This window comes from Typopeltis vanoorti, chromosome 19 (assembly GCF_054136105.1).
Source record: "Typopeltis vanoorti isolate ZY-2024b chromosome 19, IOZ_Tvanoo_1.0, whole genome shotgun sequence".
Taxonomy (NCBI): domain Eukaryota; kingdom Metazoa; phylum Arthropoda; class Arachnida; order Uropygi; family Thelyphonidae; genus Typopeltis; species Typopeltis vanoorti.
The window spans coordinates 40,210,971-40,222,282 of record NC_143567.1 but is presented as its reverse complement, the minus strand read 5'-3'; positions in this window follow the sequence as shown (position 1 = coordinate 40,222,282).

Below are 11,312 nucleotides of genomic sequence, written 5' to 3'. Positions count from 1 at the left end.
TGTTTTGAAACTTGTCTGTACCACTCTATAAGTGATGGGAGCCAGTTTTGTAGTGATAACCAGTGGCAAGTCCATGATGAGCTAGTCCAGCTCCATAACCTAGGTGAACTTTTCCAGCTGCGAGTCCATGATGAGCGAGACCATGATGAGCGAGTCCAGCATCATAACCTAGGTGAACTTTTCCAGCGGCGAGTCCATGATGAGCGAGTCCAGCATCATAACCTAAGTGAACTTTTCCAGCGGCGAATCCATGATGAGCGAGTCCAGCATCATAACCTAAGTGAACTTTTCCAGCGGCGAGTCCATGATGGGCGAGTCCATGATGAGCGAGTCCAGCATCATAGCCTAGGTGAACATTTCCAGGAACCACAGCACCACCGTATGTAGCGGCGAGTCCATGATGAGCCAGCCCTGCATCGTAGCCAAGGAGAACGTTTCCAGGAACTACTGCACCACTGTGAGCAGTATAGGTCACAGCTCCTGCAGATGGAACAGCAGCGGCATGAACTACAGGAGCAGCAGCATGGAGGACCGGAGCTGCAGCTGCATGGACAACTGGAGCGGCAGCTGCATGGTGTACAGTGCTAGAATATGCTGAAACTGCAGCCGGTGCTATTCCGCCAGCTACAGCTACTGGACCTGGAACAGCTGCAGTATGCAGTGCTAAGGAAGCATGAGCTGGAACGGCTACTTCAGGAACTGGAACCGCTACATGGGCAGGAACTGCCACTGCAGGAGCTGGAACCGCCACTGCAGGAGCTGGCAGTACAGCGGTGTGTAGTGCTAAAGGAGCTGGTGCCACTCCTCCTTTGTTGATGAGAGTTGCTGCAGGATCTTTTGGTTCTACACCTGGTTCGTTAGTGTCGATACTAGTACGGAAACCAGCTGCATCAGCCACATAGTTAACTATACGGAGTCGGCCATCTGCATCTCTCAGACCGTAAGAGCCGACTTTGTTTCCGTAGACATCGCCATGTTCCCTACGGAAGGTACCGCCTGTGGTATGATCCTCGTTGTATCCGAAAGCATAGTTTCCTATACCCTGAAAAAGGAAACGATAAAGATATTTAAACAGAGATAATTGGGTTTTAAATTATAAATCTGGCTGAGGTGAATTGGAGCTTTTAGTGCAAGCATTTAGTGTAATTAAAGTATTTAGTTCTAAACAGCATTGCTATTTGGCTTAATTATTGTATTTTCTAATACGAAACACGGATGTCAAATTCCTGATTGGACTCATGCCAGAGAAAGAGCATTTTATCGAATTATAGGCCATGAAATCTTTCCAAGGTTGGCAAGCATCCATTTATTAACAACTAATTTGTTCGATTTATGAGTTTCTAGCCACAGATCGCTTTGCTAATTGTCCAATTAGAGCATGTTTAAGATATTTTTCTTTTTGATATTTGAAGGTCATTCGACTCGGCTTTTAAATAACTAAAATTTCATTACCTTTCCCCTAAAGCAAAATTAATTCACCTCAACAAGGAAATGAGGAAAAAAGTAATTAATAACGGATTAAACTTTGTTATGTCTTATATTAGTTATTTTTATTAAGGAAAAAGAAAATCTTTGTGCTCCACCGGAGGATGCTTGACACATAAGATGATGAGGGGATATCTGTTAAGGATATCCTCCAGTGGATGCAACTGGAGGATGGAAAATTATCATGTATCCAAGCGTCTGTCAATTTGCACACGATGTTGTTAAGGAGGTTAAAATTATTTCAACGAAAAAATTATTTTTTATCATTAAAAAAGCTTACATCCTGACTTCTGTATTGTGCACTAGTTCCTGTCTCAAAAATATGAGGGGCAACTGCATGAAGAACGCCACTTCCATGCACTGCAGCGACAACAGCGAAAAAAATTAGAACCTAGAAAAAAAAAAATGAAATCAACCAATAAATAAATATAAACACATATTCATTTAAGAAAAACAAGTTCTTATTGTAACCGATAGATGGCGCTCGCGCCTTAAAATAGAATTCAACATTCTCTAGCTAATATATTTTGATTTAATACGCCAGCTATTGGTAAATATAACTTTCCATTAACAATGTGTCTAAATGTTTTACGACTAAGCACTTACCTTCATTGCTCTAATGTTTGTGCTTCAACTTCGTGAGTTAAGTTGGTCCTCCATCGGTTTTCGGACTCTTTTATACTAACAGTTGTCATCGGTTACTCAAGTGTCACCCACCCGCTGGCTATTTGAATATTTCGTCGCATTGTAGAATAAACTCCTAAGAGGACAGTAAACAAGGTCAGATTGAATTGATAACCTCAAAACATGTATGGTGAATATCCCTGAGAACTCCCGGATTTACCACACATCTACGTCTGACCTCGGTCTTTGCAATGGTTTAGATTTGGCGATCGGTGACTACGGGAGTTTGTTACGCCTAGGAGTGGCAAATAGTGAAACGCTGTTCTCTGGCCTTCTAGATAGGACCGACGGACGGATAGGTACAGCTTCCTACAAAAATCTTATTAGGAAGGGCGTATTTAGATCTTAATGTACATCAAAATCGTGGGTTTTGACAGGATGGATGCAAGGAAATCAACTATTATCAATATCATTATGTATCGCCTTTGAGAGAAAAAAATAGATGCTATCCGATGTGATTCACTCATTTCTCTGAGAAATAATAATAATAATCCATATTTTAATATTATTTGCCTAAAAACAAGTTGAATCTTTAAAATTCTTTAAAATATTTTTTAACTTTTTATTTATTTTCTAAAATGTATTTAAAAATATATTTTAGTTTGATAAACCTTAAAAAATCTCACATCACTTTTATCTATTAGTTTGGAAGAATAAAGAAAAACCAAATGAGGTGGGGAGGTTGTGGTGGGTTAGAATAGGAAGTTGAAAAAGTCCTTTTTAGGACTTCCAGGGTAACAAATGGCAATGCTGAACCAAGGAAGTTAACTGAAGCTCGGCTGTTGCTGTTACCTTGAGCGATGAGTTTATTCGCTCTCTTAGGGTTTTGCCTTATCGGCTATTGCCGTTATCCTGGGTGATGAGTTTTTGAGTTCGCTCTCTTAGGGTTTTGCCTTAAGTGAGCAATTTGAGTGTCCGGGGAAGGTGTTCTCCGGCACGGCCCGCTGAGGGGTTCTTGCCGGTGAATTAAATTATTTTCCTCGGAATTTGAGCGGTTCTGCTCAGTGGTCGGGGAGCCCGTCACTGAGTGGAACCAACGCTGAGATATGGACGGTCTTTAGCCCACTATGGAGTGGCCTAGAGATCGTCCGATTTTTTGAGATTTTACCCTTTACTTACTAATCAGGGTAACAAATGGCAATGCTGTAGCCAATGAAGTTTTAACTGAGGCTCGGCTATTGCTGTTACCCAGCCATGACTAGAGCTTTTTAGCTCAATCCACACAGATTTTCTTCATTCAGATGACGGGATAAAGAGTCAAGGAATCAGTCCATCGCCCAGTTCTTTTAAGAACTTAAAAAACCAAATGAGGAATGAAGATTAGACCCTTGGAGGGTAATGGATAGCAATGCTGTAGCCAATGAAGTTCTAACTGAGGCTTGGCTATTGCTGTTACCCTCCTGTCATGATCAGAGCTTTAATAGCTTAATAACACCTTATCCCTACACTGTCCTCTACAGATAACGGGGAAGATGAAAAGCATTCTTGCTTTGCTTCGCCTCTTTAAGCCAGTCCTTATCCTTATATAAGGACTATTAAAACCTAATACATTGTCAATGATTTAAATGCCAGGATTTTTTTTTTTTTGCTTTTTTCTTATGTTTTATTTTAGATGGCAAATGCTGTAACCGATGAAGTTCTAACTGAGGCTCGGCTATTGCTAATAATATGTAAGCTTTCTTAAGGTTTTTGCCTTAAGGGAGCAATTTGAGTCTCCGGGGAAAGTGTTTTCCGGCACGGCCCGGTGAGGGGCTTTGTCCGTGAATTCTTTTCTTCGGAATATGAGCGGTTCTGCTCGGTGGTGGGTGGAAGGCCATCACTGAGTGAAGCCAACGCTGAGATGGATAGGGATCGTTCGAATTTTTAGAGCCGGCTTCACTTACACATAAGGCTTTTTCTTATGTTTTGTTTTATCAAATCTACTATATATTTTTTACAAATAAATTCTCGTTTCTAAATAAATAAAATAAGCGCTAACATATTTAAGTACAAAGGGGTTTCTCAAATCTTTTCAAAGATTTAAAGATATATAAAAGTGTATTTTCTTACTGGTATCCTTCCTATCGTAAAACAGTATTTTATTAGTATTACGTTTTGTCCTCTAGTATGCAATTCCTAAGAAAATATAAAATTATTCCTAGTAGTAACTTATCCATCTTCTAAACAGCTTTATAAACTTCAGTCAAAATCTCTGTTATTCGTGTTATCGGGTTCCTAACTTTAAAAATATCGAAGTTTTTGTTTATGAGAATACTAGTTGGATCTACTTCAGCAAGTCATATAGTAGTATAGTTACTTTTTTGCAGTTATCATAGCTAAACGAAGTCTGTAGTTGTCCCAAATTGCTTTTATTGTTCTCATGATTCATCCATTTGGTTATTATCTATTGTGGATTGTAGTACGATCCATTTCAATCCATTAGCAGTTTAAAACATATTTTTTCCCGGAACATCCTCCTCTTTATTAAAATTTAATCCGTCATTCTAGTTTAAATTTGGAAATAAAAGAGTATTATCTATATCAATCAATGGCTTCATCTTATCTTTGTCTGAAACAGTGGAGACGGTCATGAACAAATTTCTTCATTACCCGGAAGTCCAGTTACCACAACAATTGGATTCTGTCAGTCTGGATCGCACAGATCTCCTAATTGTACTGGATGTATGCCATGAAAGGGTCTGGCAAAACCTGTACTGTTGATAATGGAATTTTAGTACATTTAACCGGGTATAAGCATCGAGAACTGCTCAACAAATCACTAGCCTTTGTTCTGCTTTTCACTCTTTATCACTAGTTTCTTCTCAGATCAATGACTATACGATATGGCTGATGTGTTCATATTTCTCACCCATTGTCGCAATACCTAGATGACTGTGCATTTTCGCAAACTCTTTCTCATACATATACATTCGCGTGACACTACCCTTCAATCCTCCAGCTCATTGAATAAATCTTGCAGTGCAGGAGCATCTCAAATATTGAGATCGCTTTAACTAATGCCTTAAATACAGCTATTCATACCGATCTTAAGTTTGACGAAATAAAACATCCCTGAGTTATTTTTTATTGCAAAAAAAAAACAATTCTCAGTTCACCTTTTCTTACCTTTGATAATATCCAGACTATCCTACAAGATCTCTCTCTCTCTTTTCTTGGACTGACATTACTATCATCATCAATTTCCTGATATGTACCCCCACCCCGCCAAATGGTGTTCAGGTTACTATGACAGCACTACATGATTAAGTTTACATTATTATTAATCTCCTATCAACAATTGTGAGCATGACAATATTGTCGTATCTGGCATTTCGATCTCATAAGGAACTTCTGACCGATCAATCCACTTAGACCTTTTTCTTGAGTCTCTTTCCTGCATTCTTAGCATCAAACTCCTGTTTTGCTAACCTTTCCTCATCCATCCATTCTATTTAAAGGGCCATACCACTTTAGATTACCTCTGTTTACACATTCTTGAATGCTAACAATGTCCTGTTCCTTCCTAATATCTTCATTTTTAATATGATCATACTTCTGATGTCATCTATTCGGGTTCCTAATTGTTCTAAGAACTCACGTATCTGTGGTCTTTGGTCAAGTGCTTTATTTCTAACCCATCTCTAAGATCCTTAACTTAAAACTGTCTTGTATGCTACCTTAGTGCTTTAGATAATTTCTTTCTTATTTGTATTATATAAATTTATTCATCTGGCTGCTCACCATACCAGTTTTGTTTTTTCTGTTTTCTATTTCCAGATTTAACTTGCCATCTTCACTATGCTGTGAAAAACTGTGCCTGAATAGTTGAAAATTTTGTACTTGATCAATAGGTTCTCCATTCAGAATGCAGCTGACGTTTTCTATGTTCCTGCCTATTTTTATAGTTTTAGGATTTTTATTTCTGATTTTTATGCCAAATTTGTTACAGCCGTTATGCAGTTTAGTTTGAGAATCCTGGATTCTTGAACTAGATGTGTTTAGGAGTAAAACATCATCTGCATAAAGCAGAGATATGTTTGATATCTCCAATTCTACTATTAGGCTTCATGTCACTTTATTTTATAGTGTGATCCATATAGATGTGAATAAGAGTGGAGGTAATGTGCATCCTTGTCTTACTCTTGATTTTATATCAAACCATATTCTTCTATTCCTCCTGATATTAATTCCCATCTTCCTGAAGTTACTACTCATCCTAAATGTCTCAACTTATACACAATTTAGCATGCATTTTCCGCCCAAAACGCTTCTATGCACAAATCCCAAATCTTACCAATTTTAGGTTGTTGATTTCATTTTTGAATTGGTTTATCAAAAACCTTCCTAAGAGCTTTTCATCCTATCTTAACGCGATCTTGTAAGAGAAGACTTATGAATTAGTAGACATGCTCTCTTCCGGACAACTTAAAGAAATTTAGGGATGTCTTTAGGCGCGTTTATATCCCCAAAAGTATTTTCTGAGGGTAATACCATAGTTCCATGGTTGCTGTTCTACTAAAAAACATTCCATTATTCTTCCACATTGCACAAAACTTCTTACAAGAGTCTGGCCAAGATCTTTTTTAGCTCCAAACCCAAGTATTCTTCTATTATTTTTCCTATTTTTTCCCATTCCATCTAGTTTTGTTATCAGGAACAGCCCTTCACTGGAAGCCTACCTTAACAACTACGACTTCGGTATTCAATAAGCTCCTTCTACTAATGAGCTGCTTCCCCTTACTCCTTAATTATATGCTCTGAAGTATTTCCATCTTGGCATTATTGTGCCTTTTCAAATACACTACCATCATATGTGTATCACTTACGTTGGTAAGGTTTTGCATTTCAATGCGTCTTGCAGCTATATGTGATAGACAGAGTAGAAAAGCAGAACTTCTTTTGTGTCCCTTTCTATTTTGAAGCCAAACTTTTTTTGTTGTTGTTTTGTTTTCATTTATAGTATTGTAGCTGTGATAGATCCTTTTGTAGTTCACTTCTAGAAATACTCTTAATCAAATTTATAGTTTAAACTCAAAGTTATCTTGAATTCGATTGCTTTTGGGGGGGGGGGCTAGATGAGTGAAGCAAAAATGTTTTTCATATTCCCCGTTGTGTGTAGAAGAAAATGTGTAGATGGAGTAATATACAGCTATAAGCTCTGATCATGGCAGGAGGGTAACAGCAATAGCCGAGCCTCAGTTAAAACTTCATTGGCTACAGCATTGCTATCCATTACCCTCCCTGGGTATCCATTTTAGTCGCCTCTTACGACATGCATGGACTAAAGTGAGGCAATTCTTATCCGGGCCACCACACGAGGTATTCGATTGCTTAATCCTTAAAAGGACTAGCTTAAAGAGTCAATGCAAGAATGCGTTTCATATTCCCCGTTATCTGTAAAGGACAGTGTAAGGATAAGGTGTTATTGAACTATATAAAGCTCTGATTATGGCAAGAGGGTAACAGCAATAGTCGAACCTCAGTTAGAACTTCATTGGCTACAGCATTGCCATCCATTACCCTCCAAGGGTATTAATCACCGCATCTTGCGGTCGATTCTCTTCCCTCCAAACGTTCAATTGCTTTATAAGGACTGGCTTAAAGGGGCGAAGCAAGAATGCTTTTCATATTCCCCGTTGTCTGTGGAGTATAAGGTTTTATTGAGCTATATAAATAAAGCCCTGATCATGGCAAGAGGGTAACAGAAATAGCCTAGCCTCAGTTAGAACTTCATTGGCTACAACATTACCCTCCTTGGGTACCCATTTTAGTCGCTTCGTACGACATGCATGGGCTAAAGTGAGGCTATTCCTATCTGGGCCACCACACGGGGTATTCAATTGCTTAAACGAAATGATGACAATTATAAACTTCTTATTTTGACTTTGAAGTGGTGTTCATTGTTGTCATTCTGTTTCTACGTATTTTATTGACAGAAAAATGATATAGGATCTAAGTAGAAATAAAATAGATGCGATTTTCATAGTCCAGCTAACTTATGGTCCTGAATCCCAACAGGCGTATGTAGTAGTATGAGTTCTGAAGTGAATTTTTAGATGCATGGTTGCAACGAGAGTTCGGAAGAAAAACCTATTTGTCTGTGCCAAACATCGACTAATTCGGGTACCGGCGGAAGAAACGCCTACAAAAAAAGTCGAGTCAGCGACTACAATCGAACATAACGATCTTTCTTCGGATGGTGCAGCTCCATGGAATCAAACGTGATTTCCACAGGCCTACATCGGTTCTCTATCGTTAGAAACAAACGATGTGTGTCAGTTTTCCGGTTACGATTCATGATTTCTTATGTAATAGAAAGCAGTTACTAATTCTTTGGCAATGTCTCAGCGTTCATTTGACATCCATGTGTATAAAGTATATCTTAATCATACAACGATAAACTAAGTTACTAATTTAATTGCTTGCGCTTGTCATCTTATTACATCTTCTCCACCCATCAATATTGAGGATTCCTCCCAACATAGCGATCTTATCTCTCTTCCTTGTACCTGTCAATGCCTTCAATTCCTTGACATTCAGCGATGACCTTTCTTGTGTTTGTTTTGGATGTCTCAGTGATGATCCCTGAGACGACTTCACTTTCCCCCTTCTTAAGTAGACAAACAGGTTTTCATGTCTGGCATCACCCATCGAGTTGTTGGAATTAATCACCTTAATGCTCGATTTTTTTTTTTGTTTTCATTTGTACGTCATTCAAGAACGAAAATATTCTATTTATAGCAAGATCGTACATCTTCCATTAATTACAATGTAAGACAACATCGTTGAAAGACAGTTGAAAGCTTAGAAACATAAATACGCCCTGTAATCTTACGAGGGTAAGCTTCAGACTGAAAGAAAATATTAATTGGATGTTCCTGGTTGTCATCTTATTGAGTGGCATCCTGCGTATGATGATATTACTCAAGTAAAACTGAAAGGAAGGGAGGGTGGTTGGAAATGTGGAGAGATAGAGAAAGATGTGGAAGAATTGCCATTAAGACACGAAGTATGTGAAATTTAAAACTGCTAAATAAAAGTCCCAAGTTTGTGAAGATGGCAGGCTAACTGGGATACAGCCAGCAATCAAGCATGATGCTGGTACAATGACATTCAGCTGGAGTTTTATGTGCTTATTTGCCTGTTCATGCACAGAAGTGAATTTAAGTATTTAGTACTTATGGCGTGGCATAGCATGTGGAGCTACCGCGTGACTCTTCAACATTACTGCAGCTAGCATTTGAAACGGTGCAGGGACTCGTCGTTATTAGACTGTGGAACGAAAGAAAAGCTCCTAAGGATTGACGAGTCGCCGTATATTGTTTGTCGAATATCATTTGGAGAAAGTGCAAATACTCTTATATCCAACAGTTTTCCGGAAACCATAAAAAATACGTTAATTTGATGCTATTTGGAAATAGAAGTTAGAAAATTAGAACGACGTGTTGACATTCTCAATTTCCCAACTGTTTATAACAAATAGTATATAAAAATTACTGCTTTCGTATTATTTATAATTTATTACCTTCATTCTTTCTTTAACTAAGCTGCAAAGAAATTTTGCTTTGCGGTTACAAAACTAATGGCATATGTTCTCCGAATTGTCCAACTACTTTCCGAGCTAGATCTAGGTTCCATTTAAATCCTTTATTCCTGTCGGATAGCTAAATCCGACCACCATTCTTAACTTAATCTCATAAGAGAGATATGGTACAGTCATTCTCCTTGACCTGCTCTAAGTCTCAGCTTAGCCTGATTAAAACTAAACAAAACGCAATCAACCCTATTCACGCTTGGGACACAAATAAAATATTTCTTCTAAACCATATGTAGAATACTTTATTTCAGAAAGAGAAAGTGATTTGCTTGTGGGATATCGTTTGCTTCATCTAAACAGAGACATGCTGTTCAAAAGTTGTTCCTCTCCTTCCTTCCATTTATACTACTTTTATAGAGATTAGTGATCTAATTTTTCTTAGAAATATTAATGGAACTTATATTTTATTTAAAATACTTTTACAAAAATTAGAAATTTTAATAATATTTTACAAAGTTATAAAAATTAATTCATACATCTTTAAATATCTCATATAGTTTAGAAATAATTCATAAAATAGAAGTTTCACCTACCGGTGGTTGAGAACAGATTCATTCAATCCAATACCTTTGGAGGGTAATGGATGGCAATGCTGTAGCCAATGAAGTTCTAACTGGGGCTCGGTTATTGCTGTTACTCTCCTCCCATGATCAGAGCTTTAATTGCTCAATAACACCTTATCCCTACACTGTCCTCTACAGATAACGGGGAATATGAAAAGCATTCTTGCTTCGCCCCTTTAAGCCAGTCCTTATAAGGATATAAGGATCACCTACCGGTATTGGGTACAGTACTTTCAAATAGTGATATCGCTCCATGACTGCAATAGTGGTGTAACTCAAAATTCTTAATTTTTGAATTAATACATTTGATTTGATTATTAATACACGTAATTCCTTCATTTCTAAAGAATCTAATTTTAAAAGACTCATTGAAAATAAGAATATATTCATATATTCCTTCATTTCTAAAGAATCTAATTTTAAAAGACTCATTGAAAATAAGAATATATTCATATACAGGCAGCGAATCATAAATAAAATCGAAAACATGAATATTAATTGCAATAAATAAATACTGACATTTCAAAGCACGCTTCAGTACTATTGTGTGTGTGTGTGTGTGCGCGCGCGCGAGCTCGCATTTAAATTACTATTCTGCTGACCTTTATAGTTTGCGCTCACAATGATAACTGAGAAATTTGGTCGAAAATAATGTTTTCAATAAAAAAAAAAGGACGCACGATTTTATTGGTAATTATTCTTGTTGTTTTCCGTATAATATTAATGGATTCGTAGAACATCCTTCGCTATCAGTGGTAATAAATCAAATTTTAATATAAATATTGTTTGGAAAAGTCGGATTGTGTTCAATTTGGTCACTTTTAAATTTAATAAAGTAATTTAATTATTATTATATATATATATATTATTTTCTAAAAATATAATTTTTTAAATATTAGAATGTTTTAGACATTTTCTCTTCACACCGTAACTAAAAAAAATGTAAATTTTGTTTAAATTACGACATATACGGGACGTTCATGAATTAGGGAAAGAAAACCGAG